Here is a 15049-nt window from a genome sequence, read left to right on the forward strand (position 1 = left end):
TCCCTTGTCAAATGTTAATTGACCATATGTGCATGGGTTTGTTTCTAGGCTCTTGATTCTGTTCCACTGGTCTATGTGTCTGTTTTTATGCCAGTACCATGCTGTTTTAGTTACTATAGCTTTGTAAAATCATTTGAAATCAGTAAGTGTGGTGCTTTCAGCTTTGTTCTTTCTCAGGAGTGCTTTGGCTATAATGTGTTTTTGTGGTTCCATACAAATTTTTAGGATTGTTTTTTCTATTTCTGTGAAAAATGCCATTGGAATTTTGATACGGATTGCCTTGAACCTATAGATGGTTTGCTATCAGGTAATACTGGCCTCATAAAATGAGTTTGGGAGTGTTCCCTCTGGAAGGGTTTGAGAAGGATTGGCATTAATTCTTTAAATGTGTGATAGAATTCACCAGTGAAGCCATCTGTTCCTGGCTTGTCTTTGTTGGGAGGTTTGATTACTGCTTTAGTCTCAGTAGTCATTGTTGGTCTGTTTAGATTTTGTACTTCTCCATGATTCAGTCTTGGTTGGTTAATCTTTTCTATAAATATATCACTTCTAGATTATCCAATTTGTTGGTATATAATTAATTACTCATAGTAGTCTCTTATGATCCTTTGTTTTTCTGTGGTGTCAGTTATGTTTCCTCTTTCATTTAGAATTTTGTTTATTTGAGTGCTCTTTTTTTCTTGGTTAGTTTAGCTAGACATTTGTCCATTTTGTTTATCTTTTCAAAAACCCAACTCTTTGTTTCATTGATTTTTTTGTACTGCCTTTTTAGTCTCTATTTCATTTATTTCTGCTCTAATCTTTATTATTTTTGTTCTATTTGGCCTTAGCTTGTTCTTATGTTTCCAATTCCTTGAGGTGTAACATTAGGTTGCTTATTTGAGATCTTCCTTTTCTCTTAATGTAAGTATTTATTACTGTAAACTTTTTTCTTAGAACTGTTCTTGCTGCATCCCATAAGTTTCTATATTGTGTGTTTTCATTTTCATTTGTCTCAAGGTACTTTCTGAATCATCTTTTGATATCTTCTTTGACCCAGTGATTTTCAGGGGAGTGTTGCTTAATGTGTTTGTGGATTTTTCCATTTTCCTTGTTATTGGTTTTTAGTTTCATACATTATAGTCAGAAAAGATACTTGATATGATTTCAGTCTTCTTAAATTTGTTAAGGCTTGCTTTGTGGTCCAACATATTCTCTATCCTGGGGAATGTTCCATGCATACTTGAGAAGAATGTGTATTTTGGTGCTGCTGAATCTTGGCTTTCTGTAATGCATTCAGCCACTTCAGTTTAGAGAATTTCGTCCATTTATGTTTAAAGTACTTATTGATAGGTAAGGCCATTTAGTTCATTGTTTCATGATTTTTTTCCCCACTTCCTTTCTTCCTCTGTGATTTATTTTTCTGTAGTGGTATATTTTAATTCCTGTTTCTTTATAGTTTGGTATCTACTGTAGGTTTTTGCTTTGTGGTTACTATGAGGCTTACATAAAATATCTTATTGATGTAACAGTCTATTTTAAGCTGATAACAAGTTAACTTCAGTTGCATTCAAAGACTACACTTTTACTTCCCACATTTTACACTATTGATGTCACAGTTTACATCTTTTTATGTTGTATATCCATTGACAAATTATAGCTCTAGTTATTTTTAGTATCATTGCTTTTTTAACTTTCAAAGTGGAAATAAAAGTGATTTACACTTCACCAGTACCATATTTGGGTATTCTGAATTTGACTATATATTTAACTTTACCAGTGAGTTTTATACTTTTATATGTTTTCATGTTGTTACTTAGTGTCCTTTTGTTTCAACTTGAAGAACTCCCTTAAGCATTTCTTGTAAGGTAGGTCTGGTGGTGATGAACCCCATTAGTTTTTGTTTGTCTGGGAATGTCTTTTATCCCTCCATAATTTCTGAAGGACAGTTTTGCCAGGTATAGTATTACTTGACCATGGTTTTTAGTTAGGTGCCCTCTTCAAGGGCAAGGACCTGGGAGTCTTGCCCAGAATAGATCCTCCATCTACAACAGTGCAATAGAGAAACGAATGCACATGGGACTCAACCAACTGGTGAAGGTCCAGCCCTAAAATTCAGGCCTCTGATATCAAGAGACTTCCTGCTTTCAGAGATCATTTCCAGACTAACGGCTCCTTTAATGCAGTGGCTTCTGGCTCACTCCCCCAGGCAACAGGCAACAGGAGTGACTGGATTGGTAGACACTAGATTTTCACTGGGGGTTGTAAAAGCCACACTCCCTAATGAGAAACAATGTAGGGACTAGATCCAGGAAACCAGCCCAGTTGGTAACACCCTTGTAAAAGAGACTGATAAATAAATAAGCAAGCCATCTAGCTTTTCTTCTCCTCAGCAAATGAGATGGAACAGCTGGCCTTGGAAAGAGGCCCTGTGCTTTGTTAACTGGAAACAGATTAGCAAACCCAATCAGGCTGACCAGTTTTTCAGTCCATGGCCTTGCAACATTTGAAAAAGGGAATTTTTATTAAAAGTTTCTCTGGCAAGGGCCAGGCAACAAATGACACTGGCTTGCCCTGAATGTTTCATGCTGGTGGGTAAAAATACTTTTTTGAGGGGGGGATTCTTATCTTTAACTTTCCTATGGGTCTTTGACAAAAACCTCAGGGAATTCTACAGAGTGCATGTTGTCAGTATTTTAATCAGTTTCAGCTGTCAAAACTCTTGTAACCCGCCTCTTCTATTTAAAATGTGTCTTCTAGGCATAAAATAATTAAAGGTGCAGGGCCATGCAGCAGGCTCAGAGCCATCGCGATGTGACAAAACCCTCTGGATGAAAGGTATTATTTCAGGAAGTTTTAAATATAAATTTTGTTTTGTCACAAGGCTGCAGGGCACACATTTTCTATACTGTCAAGCTTGATAGTAACAATATTTATATTTCAAATAAGAAGATTAAATTGCAGTCTTCTGTGTTCCTGCTTCTCGTCAATTTTTTTTTACTAGTTTATCATAGTGCTGCGTTCTCAGTATGTCATCATCATACCTTTTTTTTTTTGCTGACAATACTTTAATTTTATTGAAACATTTTGTCTTTCACTGTCAATCTCAGGGCTGAAATAACGAAGGCAGACAGCCACACCACTCGGGTTTGGTTGTTTTCAAACATCTTGTTTTACACCTTGTTGAAGGTTTGGTGAAGGAAATGCAAAACAACACCACCATACCAAATAACAGACGCGCTCAGACCAATGTGTTTAGCGCATGTGATGGAGAAAGCTTCGGGTTCTTCACCTGGAGTCGTGTGTACACCTTTTTATCTCAGGTGTTGGGAAACCAACAGCGAACAGGCAAGGCCAGCGAGCCCCAGGAAGGAGCATTTGCTGTGAACGGCCGCGCTGGCTGCTTTGTGTCAGGGCTTGTTAGCTGCTGCAGCTCAGAGTCTCCAAAGGGGCCAAGGCAGCCCAGGGAGCTTTCTGAGCCATGGGAGCTGATGAATTTCTGAGTTTCCAGGCTGGCTCAGTGTCAACCCTTCAATATTGCACTTGACAGAGCTGTTTGGGGGAAATGTGCACGTGAACGACTCTCATACCTGTTGCACCTGAGCCTGACTATGGCTGGGGGTTCTGGGCCTGCTCACGTTGAAATGGAGGGGACATCCTTGCTTTCAGATGGCAACTTCCTCTTTCAGAATGGCTGCACCCTCTTCTTCCCACTTAGCGCTTTGCTTTGCTGAGGGAGAGTCAACTGGTTGATCAGAACTCTTCTCCCCTCCCCCAGTCTATGGAGTTTGACCTTTTTCAAGTCAACTAGGCCCAAGGAACGTAGTCTCATCTCTGAGATGACAAATCACAGAGGAGCAGAAATTTTTCACTCTTTGCCCATGGCAGACATCAGTAATCAATCTCAGCACTTTAACACTCAACCAGCTGCATCCTCAGATTCCCTTGCAACCTAGCTCCCTAAGCAGTGAATTATTTTTGCCTCATCAGTTCCCTCTGCAAGGCCCAGGGCACCAGTCCCGGCACATGTGTCTCATCTCAGGACTCAAGCAACAGTGCCATTTTTATTTTAATTAATTAATTTATTTTATTTAGTTGGTTGTGCCAGATCTTATTTGTGGCAGGCGTGCTCCTTAGTTGCGGCAGGTGTGCTCCTTAGATGTGGCTCACGGGCTCCTTAGTTGCAGCTCTCTGGTTCCTTAGTTGCAGCACATGTGCTCCTTAGTTGTGGCCGGCAGGCTCCTTAGTTGTGGCTCACGGGCTCCTTAGTTGCAGCAGGTGGGCTCCTTCGTTGTGGCTTGCCGGCTCCTTAGTTGTGGTATGTGAACTCTTCATTGCGGCATGCCTGTGGGTTGTAGTTCCCTGATCAGGTATCAAACCTGGGCCCCCTGCATTGGGAGCGTGGAGTCTTAACCACTGTGCCACCAGGGAAGTCCCAACACTGCCATTTAAATGTTGCACTTCACAGCCCCAACTAAATCACGTTTTAACCATATTTCCATTCACAAAGTCCTTTCATATCCTGATCATACATGGCAGCTTGGAGTTTTTAAAAGCCCCAAAGTGAAAGCTGCCAAGCATAGAGTCACTTCCACGTCTGTCTGTGGAAGGGAGGCCCAGGAGAGGCCCAGATTCTGCATGGAAGGCGACTACAGCCGGGGCACACACACTTGGAGGTGAGGTTCACTGGAGGCTGTCTTTAGAATCCGGCTATTACAAGACCACTCACCAGTCTGGGTTATGACACTTGACTCATGTAGAAGGATTTCCTATTAGATCAGTTCAAAAGTGACCTTTTTGCTTTTGTGTTAAAACCCAAACTCTTTAGCGTAACTATCAAGGCATCTCACAGTTTAGCCTACATTCTCCCAGTGTCAAGCTGTGTTCTTTCAACATATGAAATTATGTCTTTGAAGCACTTATTTTCTTCAAGTTCCTCATCTTCACCCACCCCATGTGATCACCTAGTTATTCTGGAAGATCCAGTTCTAATGACTCTTACCATCTGCCCCTAGGAGAGCCAAAATGACTTATTCCCTCCCCTGGACTCTTATAGGACCATGGAAGGGAAGAGAAGGAGAAAAGGGGGATGGAGGAAGTTATCTGCATGAATTGTTGACAAGAGGGAAGGCCCTATAGTTTGAACCAGTGATTAGATGAACATAGACTTAAAGATTGAAAACTTTTTTTTCAATGTGTACACACACACAGAGACACTGAAGTTCAAAGGACAGAAGCTGAATCAGACCTTATTCTTGAAGGAAGATTTTTTTCCCATGTCTAAACTACACTGATCTGGAAACCTATTGATAATATCACCCTGTTTAAACTTATGCCACTATAACATTTTCCAGAATGCAAACGCTGTCTGTCAAATGCATGTCACGTGTCACCTTGTACATGGAAAGGGAAACTAAAGTATTGGTTAAATCTAAGTCATTCACTGTACCAGGCAAGTTCAATGTCTGTCTCCCTTTATCTTTACATCTTACAGTCTTCAGTGGCAAAGAACAGCTTAAGCAAAAGTAAAAGGGGGTTAGAAGAAAGGTACAGAGAGGTCTTAATAGAAGCCGAGGAGAGGAAGTGTAAGCAAACCTCACTGGGCATGGGAACTGGGACCAGAATATTGTCCATGGAAGCAAGAAGTACCCCCTCCCGGAGTTGTATCAGCTTTTGTGCCTAATTCTATACAGGTGTCTCCCCTCCTTCTCTCTCTCTCCCTGCATTTCATTTGTTGCAAACCAGGTTTCTTCACCTCACTGCATGTGATCCAAACGTGGCCATAACATGGAAAAATTTATATTCTCCATGGCCACAACTTAAGACTCAGGGTTTCTATGTTTGTTTGTTTGTTTTCATAATACATATACAGATGTTTAATGAATGGATGTACATTAGTGCATATACATAGCTTTTTAAAAATTGGAATATAGTTGATTTACGATGTTGTGTTAGTTTCAGGTGTACAGCAAGGCAACTCAGTTATACATACAAACATATCTATTTCTTTTCAGATTCTTTTCCCTCATAGGTTGTTACAAAATAGTTATGTCTTGATTCCATATTCCCAAGGGGGAGAATCTGATTGGTCCAGCTGGCCACCCACTATTTTCCCTGGGACAAGTGGCCATGTTTGGTTCAAAGGGACATGACCACTGTAACCGGGACTGGGGACTTCAACTGCCACTGTGTGGTTTTAGAGGCGCCTTCATGTATAATGTATTGTGGGGGCATATTTTCAGATGAAGGGTTATGGGATGGCTGGGAAGAGGTCTGAAGATGCTTACTGAGCCTTGTCATTTTATCGACAAGAAAATGGAATTTCAGAGACTTTATTTTTGGAGAAACAGACTCTTCGTCAGACTGTACATTTAACACAGAGGCGGTCCTGATAGGCCACAACTCAGTATCTGTGTCAGCCCAACATCTCATGATCTAGACATTATTTCCAAACACCAGCCTTTTGTTTTTTCTCTTTTTGTTTAATCACAGAGGGGACCATCATTATGACACAGACCATTTAATTTAGGGTTGACAGATCAATGGCATGACCAGTATAGAGCATAAAAGAAAAGACACTTCCTAAAACTCCTGGAGGGGACATCACTAACCTCTGGTTTTGTAACCAGAAATTCATAAGGATAGAAGTCATTAGAAAAAAATGATTTTTATTTTCAAACAGGTGATTAATAGACCTGAAATTACTGGCAAAGGAGGGTTATCAAGAGCCAAAGGACTCATTCTTAAGCTTAAGCAATAATGTGTCACAGGGCGGTTTTCAAAGTTATACTCCATTTAGAAAAGTCTGACAGAGCCCGTTCTAGTTCACCTCCATCTATCAAATACCTTTTCAGGCTTCACTGAGAAACTTAAATAGTCTCTGTTTTTTTAAAAAAAAGAAAAGAAAAGAAAACCAAAACCAAAACCAAACCGATATTCCAATGTTGTCAAATCACAGAGTAGGATTTGTAGGGATTTATCATGTGGATCTAACCCATTTTCCAAAGAAATATATAAGGGGACTCACCCAAACACAGAGAAGACAGAACTTTTTCGAAAGCTATAACCAAGCTATTTAGAAGGAACAGAAAAATACACGTAACAGGCTTCTAGGAAGCAAGTTAATATAGGTGATCTCTAGTCAACTACCTATAGGAGGCCTGGTCGGAATATTTATGTAATTCCACATCATCCCTAAGTCAGTTCCTCAGGACCTGCGAAGAAGGGGAGACATTTTGAGTTAGATGTTTCCTGAGTAAAACAGATTTTTAAAAAACTGGCACAAGCTCAAGGAAAGAGGCAACGTTCTACCTAGCACTAGAATCGTGCTGTAAGGAGGAATTTATCTATTAGAGGCTCTTAGTAATAGGATGTGGGGAATTACCAGAGCAAGTGGAGATTCAGTCCTTTCTGGGGAGAAGAGAAGCAGCAGGGAAGAATGAGGAGGGGAGAAATGGGCTCATATCCAGCTCTGCCATGGAGTGTTATTGACAGTACCAGCAAATGAATCAGGAAGCTCACTTTCCCTGCTGAGACTGACATGCCTCATGCCATCAGTATAATTGATGTCTGTTCAATAATACCTAGATCTGTCCCAGAATCTGTGCAAGAACATCTGATAGTTACATCAAACTTAAAAGTGAGATGCTAGGGAGGAGAGTGTCCAGATGGACACAGATGTTCTCAGACAAAATAAGATTTTTTAAAAAAAATATTCAAAGCTGTTTGACAGATGTCACATTCCACAAAGTAATGGTTCATGGTGCACATGCTGGTTCTAAAGAAAGGGTTGGTGCTGGCCTGGGCACCAGGGCCCTAAGAGTCATTTGTCCCAGACCTGGCTTAAGTTTGTGGGCGGCCAATGTGGTTCCCTCCAGGGGAAGTGTGCCTTTCTTCCCGAACCATCGGTGAGCGTTTGTTCAGCACGAGAAGTGGTCTCCTTTTTGCTTTAGTCATTAAGTCACCTCAGAGGAGACTGAACACCTAAAGGGCCAGATCTTTGCCCAACCCGAAGTTCCTACATTCCTGATTTCTGATCTAAAAGATAAATGCAACAGGTGGCACCAGAGAACAGTTTAGCAAGTAATCTCTCCAGTAGATGCATGAGCGAAGGCTGTGGAATTGCCCAGAAGGACACTAACGATGGCACAGCTATCAGGAAAGCTTCATAGAGGGGAAGGCCTGATCCGGGGTCTGTTTAGGAGAGAGGTCGGCAAAGAAAGGCCCACGAGCCACATCTGCCCTGCCACCTGTTTTTGTAAATAAATTTATATACGTGGACTATTATTCCGCCTTTAAAAAAAGAAGGAAATTCTTCAGTTTGTGATAACATGGATGAAGCTGGGGGACCTCTAAGTGAAATAAGTAAAATAAGCCAGATACAGAAAGACAAATAGTGTATGAGCTCACGTATATGTGGAATCTTAAAAAGTTAAGTTCATACAATCAGAGAGCAGAATGGTAGTTGCCATGGGCTGGGGGATGGGAGGAAACTGGGAAGTTTTGGTCGAAGGGCACAAAGTTTGAGTTATAAGATGGATAAGTTCTGGGGACCTCATGTACAGCATGGTGGCTGTACTTAATAATCATGTGTTGTATATTTGGAATTTGCTAAGAGAATAAGTCTTAAGTGTTCTCATCACAAAAAGGAAATGGTAACTGTGGGAGGTGAGGTGATAGATATTAGCTTGATTGTGGTAACCATTTCAGAATGTGTACATATATAGATTCATCAAGTTGTACACCTTAAGTGTACAGTTGAATAACGTGGGTGTGAACTGTGCACGTCCTCTTATATTGTACATAGACTTTTTTCAATAAATGCATACAGTACTACAAGATCTGTATTTCGTTACTAGTAGCCGTCATTATTATGACCTCGTGCTCAGACTCTTGACACTTTTTAGCCTCTCTCATCCCCAAAAGAAAGCACCTGAGTTTGCATTCTTGTTCCTTTGGATGCTAAGGGCACAGAAGTTGCTTAAGCAGTGGGTAAGGTTTATTTGACAAAGCAGTTTTCTACCCCAGAAGGCCCGATCAGCCCCATGAGGCAAAAGCCTGTTAAATCAGTCTCTGTGGAGTTGGATGGCAGGGTCTGTTACATCGTTGTCAGCTTTCTTGGATCCACAGAGGGGAAATCCTCCCCCCAACTCTTTGAGATCTCTTCTTTCAAAGGAAAGGAGTTTAGATCCAGGCTAGAATGGGCTCTCAAGCCAGGGGTCAGTGAAGTTCCCCAACAGAGGAGTCAGGGTGTTGTGGATGTTGTCTGTGGATTCGTGTCCAGTAAACCCTCTCCCAACAGCAAGCTCATTGCATTCAATTTTTTATTTATTTTCATGTTTCCATCTTTTTTTTTTTTTTTTTTTTGGGTTCACGGGCCTCTCACCGCTGTGGCCTCTCCCGTTGCGGAGCACAGGCTCTGGATGCGCAGGCTCAGCGGCCATGGCTCATGGGCCTAGCCGCTCTGCGGCACGTGGGATCTTCCTGGACCGGGGCACGAACCCGCGTCCCCTGCATTGGCAGGCGGACTCTCAACCACTGCGCCACCAGGGAAGCCCTCCATCATCTTTAAGTAGTCCATGCACCTCAGGGGGAAATTACTCCGTCTGCAGTATCAGAGGTAAACTGGGTTCATCCAAGGAAATTGCCTCTCCTACCAGTGATCATTCCATGAAGAGCAAAGTACACCACTGGGCCAATGGGGTACATGAAGCAGTTTTCTGGGGGCTTCCTCAGTCTTCTGGGGGAATTTTCTAGAGCCGTGCTGTATAGTAAGATGGTCTGTCCACCTGGGGTGAGTCCAAATTGACCTCAGATCTCAAAGACTTAGTGTGAAAAAATAATGCAGAATCTCTTATTAATACTTTTTACTGTTAATTTCATGTTGAAATGCCAGTCTTTTGCATATAGTGGGTTAAAGAAAATCTGCTTCTTTTCACTTTCAAAAATGTGAACACTAGGCAATTAAACATTAGCATGTGTCTTGCATTCTTCTGGACGGAGCTGTTTGAAAGTGACCCCCTCTCATCTTTGGGGCATGGTTGTATGCAACTAGAGGTCAGTAACACTGCAGCCACACGGGGAGAGGGGCAGAGTGAGGAACCAGAGCCAGAGCATGGTGTTCAAAGAACCTCTGCACTTCCAGTTATGTGACCCAATGGGTAACCACACGGTTCAAGCGAGTCTGAGATAGGGCTTACTCTTACTTGCTGTGGAAAGAATTTAAACCATACATGGCCAAAGCCTGGGATCTCCCAAGTCTTGTGACCAAGGTCTGAAGGAACTGAGCAGGAAGCAGGGGTTCAGCCTCTCAAAGTTGTGATAAAGTGTTTCCAGAAGGTTGAACTATCAGTGATGCTTTGGAACTGGGAGCCTACCTGTGAGGATAAGGTCCTGAAAGGAGACTATAGGGAAAATACAGCGCCTGGGCCTTCTGGCCTTCCAACAGCAATAATGATGGGCACCTCCCCAACAATTCCTGCAGGAGAAGATGAGGCTCACTCAACCTGAGCAGGCAGGGTGACTGTACTGGGAGCTGCCCTCTGCACCTCCAAGGCACTCTCCACCCTTCTACACCCTGCCCCCTGCCCTGGAAAGCAGGATTTATCAACAGAATCCTTGCTGTCTGCCTCTTAGTTGGGTTTAGCCAATGGGGAGCACCAGGAAGAGAGGAGAAAGAGGGAGGAGAGCGTGATTGGGGTATTTGTTCTTCTGACTCCTTCCCTGAAGGTTAACATGAGCTGGTGGCGTCCCTCAACTTAAGATCTCAGCTCCTGTCAGGCAGTCCTCGTCTTCCAGGTGCCATATCCCTCCCCCTCTCCCTTGTCCAATCAAGTCTATCAATAATCATGGTGCCATCCTGCTAATAGCCCCAAGACCCTAAACCTTGTGGTTTGCCTATACCCTGCCCGTACCTTTTTGTTAAACTCTCTTCCAGAGATCCAAGTTGACTGTCGTATCTTTTCCTTTAGTGACACTGATACAATGGTGCTTCCAACTTTCCTGTGGTTTTCCTTAGACCAGATTATGGGACAAGATTACCAAGGTCACAGAGGGGCATATTTCAATATGGAGGATGTCCTATGATCAGAGAATGGAGATGGTACTGGTGGGTTAGGACAGGAAGGTGAAGGGAGTTGGCTCAAGGAATGAGCCATATGTGGGGGTGAGGGAGATGGACCCTCCCAGGTGATGGTGACTTGCTTTTGGACAGTCAACATGGAAAGCCAGGGAGTACAGGTCAGAATGTCCTGGTTTCACTCTTGAGTTGTGACCTACAAACCTGCAAATCACCCTCATATTCGGGATCTTTATGGTGCAGCATAATGTTTCTAGAACGCTGTACCAAAGACCCCACATGTATGGGGAGTTCATACTGAATGACACACCTAGAAATGCCACAGAGATTGAGCTTATGGAGTTAAGGAGCACGTATTGACTCTATGACGTGGGTGGGTGGCCCACTAATATGGTCTGGTTCCACCTAGAGCAAAACTGGAAGGTTAGAGAAATCTGACTTGGACATTCTTACCTCTCTCCCTCTCAACTCTGCTATTTTTCTTCCTTCTTTCACCTCGTCTTAAGTTTCCTGAGCCTTGGGGTCAGCATTTTTCAAACATCAGTCATTTGTTTGTATACTATTTCAAGATTTTTGCCAAATTATTATAACCAATATTGATTTATTTAAAATTCCCTAAACCGACTTGACACACTTGGTTTTTTTTTTTTTCTTTTAAACTTCACATTACTTTAACTACCTTGTCCTAAGTATTGACATGTGTGAGACCACAGATTTGGTAACTGAGTTACGATACTTTTTTTATACATGCACACAGATACATAGTGATGGTAATATAAAAACTCACATGCCAATTAAGCCATCCCAGGTACCACCTGATCTGCGGTTCCCCCAGCACAAGAAACGTGAAATTGTCAGACACATTCTGGAATAGCACTGTCCCTCAGAACTCCATGCAGTGAGTGAAGTGTGTCTGTGTCTGCCCTATCCCATACACAGCCATTAGCCACGTGTAGCTGTTAAGCACCTAAAATGTGGCAAATGCAACTGTGAAACCGAATGTTTAGTTTATTTAATTTTAATAAATGTTAAGTTTAAATTTGAAGAGCACGTGTGGTGAGTGGCTGCCATACTGGACAGCAGAGCTCTGGGGTATCTGCGTTTAAAAATAAATCATAGCAGAAGGGATGAACCTTGTGCCAGATACTGTATGAGCAATTTACATATTTTTTTCCTTATGTATTCCTAAGGACCCTGTGAGGGATGTATTACGTCATTCTAGTGGTAGGCACACGTCAAAGAGGATTTTCTGTTGCATCCTTAGGTACACAATGAAACCATCCTCTGTTATTTACAGAGAGAGAGAGAGAGAAAGAGGGAGAGGGAGAGAACTGTAAGTGAGAAAATTGTCATCCAGTCCCAACCACATTCAAGATTTAAAAGGTTGACATTTCCTTTTTTCCTTCTTTCTCCCTTTTTTTTTAAACATCCAGCCTTCTCATTAACCAGATATCTTTATTCTCTAAATATTTACCACCCAAATGAAATTTACAGTTTAATTTGCTGTATAAAATCATTTACTGACTGATAAACCTCATTACTAAGCTCCAGCACAGCCCAGGGTTCTCCCGACAGTTTTAATTCTTGTAACAGCAGGCTGCTGCGAGAGAAAAACAATCCTGTCAAATTAACGGTGAGGGTCTAAATTATTCAAATACACTAACTCCATGCAGAGCCGTCCCCCGTTCAGAATTTTTCTTTCAGAGCCAACAATTAACCAGCAATATTCTAACTTAAACACTGACAGCCTTTCTAAAAGAATTCTGGGAATGGGTGCATTCCATCTCCCCACGTGTCCCTCCGCACCCGGGGGCACCAAAGGAGTGACCTCTGCAGGGGCCCGTGTGGAAAGGGGAGGGTTCTTTCCCTCCAAACACCTCACCTGTTCAGAGTATCATTCTCTGTGTGTCTCTCTCACACCCCCCAGGTCAGAGATGGAGTTTTGGATGTCAGGGTGTGTGTGTCTGTGTGTGTTTCTAGCATTTATACCAGATAAGCATCAGCCTGCAATTAGTTAATTGCACATGTACCTTTCTGCCTGTGGGGGAAAAAAGTGCCTCCAGTTTTCTACCTGCAAATGCAACCAAACTAATTATTGAGCTGCTGATTCAGAAGGCAGGCCCATCTAACTGAGCCTGTAAAACAGAAAGAAAGAAGAAAAACTAAAAATGGTATTAGCTTCAGAAGGACAAATAGCAAGAATGCCTCTCACATTTGAGAAAGAAAATCCTTCCCACCACGTTGGACCTCAGTCAGGTTCTGCAGAATGAATGGCCTTGGGTGTCAGTAGATGTTTTTTTTTTAAAACTAATTTCCCATAGCTTGGGTCCCCTAATAGTGATGGATCCCTGGGCATGACACCCATTGTCAAAGTTCTTAAACAGAAAAAAAAAAATTAAATGTTGATCTTGACAGTTCATGCATGCATGCGTTCATTCTTTTATCAAATATTTATCGAGTGTCAACTGTCTGCCAAGCTCATGGTACCTGGGAAGCATCATGGTGCTAGATGTGGAATGAGAAGCAAAAGAATGACACTTAGTCGAAAATGAGGCTTAGTCCCTGCCCTTTAGTTTGGGGTTGAGCAGAATGTGTGACTCAGGAAAACCTCAGAGGTTTATTAAAAATGCATATTACGGGCTTCCCTGGTGGCGCAGTGGTTGAGAGTCTGCCTGCCGATGCAGGGGACACAGGTTCGTGCCCTGGTCCAGGAAGATCCCACATGCCGCGGAGCGTCTGGGCCCGTGGGCCATGGCCGCTGAGCTTGCGCGTCCGGAGCCTGTGCTCCGCAACCGGAGAGGCCACAACAGTGAGAGGCCCGCGTTCCGCAAAAAAAAAAAAAAAAAAAAAAAAAAAAAAAAAAAGTGTTGGCTTTGAGACTTACACCTGAAACCATCAGGCAACAGTGGATGGCCATAAGAGAGATACCAGCATCAATACGCGGATAAGTAACCCAGGAAATAGTGCTGGGGACATACCCAGGGTCCAGCATTGCGCCAAAGAATTGGGGAAGGTGCAGCGTGAGGAGGCCTGTTTGCACGACTCCAAGGGCACCTTTGTTATCTTAAACAATGGCAGTCCTACCCATGGTGTTCATGGGGACCTTTAGTTTTGTTTTGTTTTTTATTTTCTTTGTAGCTTTGTTTACCTTATGAAACTTTTTAAATTTTAGAGTAGTTTTAACATATGGAAAAGTCACAGGGATAGTACGCAGAGTATCCATGTACCTCCCACCCACTTTCCCCTATCATTAACATCTTACGTGAGTGTGGAACGTTTGTCACCATTCGTGGATGAATATTGATGCATTATTATTCATTCCTCTCCATTTAAACTAATTTCCATAATTTTAAGCTTCATATCCTTTTCCCATCTGCGATCTCACGTTACATTTAGTTGTCACGTCTCCTTAGGCTCCTCCTGGCTGTGACAGTTTCCCAGACCCTCCTTGTTTCTGATGACCTTGAGAGTTTTGAGGTGTGCTGTTCAGGTAAATATTTTGTAGCAGGACCTTCAGCTGGCATTTGGCTGATGTATTTTCTCCTGATTAGACTGGCGTTATGGATTTTGGGGGAGGAAGAGCCCGGAGGTAAGGTGCACTTTTCATCACATCACATCAAAAGTGTATGGGATCAATGTGACTTATCACTGTTGATGTTGACCTTGGTCACCTGGCTGAGTATGTTTGTCGGGCTTCCCCACTGTAGAGTTACTTTTCCTCTCTCTTCGCATATGGAACTCTTCAGAAGGAAGCCACTACGTGCAGCCCCAACTTAAGGGATTACGCTCTACCTCCTTGAGCACAGAGTAAATTATTTGGAACTCTTTTCTATGGGAGATTTGTATATTCTCCTTTATTTACTTATCCAATCATTTGTTAAGTCAGTATGAACTTAACAGATATTTATGTTAGACTTTGGATTTTAACACAGTGTTTTGTTATTAATTTTTCTTGTTCAAATTGTTCCAGCTGAAGTCGTCGGGAGCTCTTCC

This window comes from Leucopleurus acutus, assembly GCF_964270905.1.
Source record: "Leucopleurus acutus genome assembly, chromosome: 20".
NCBI classification, from domain to species: Eukaryota; Metazoa; Chordata; class Mammalia; order Artiodactyla; family Delphinidae; genus Leucopleurus; species Leucopleurus acutus.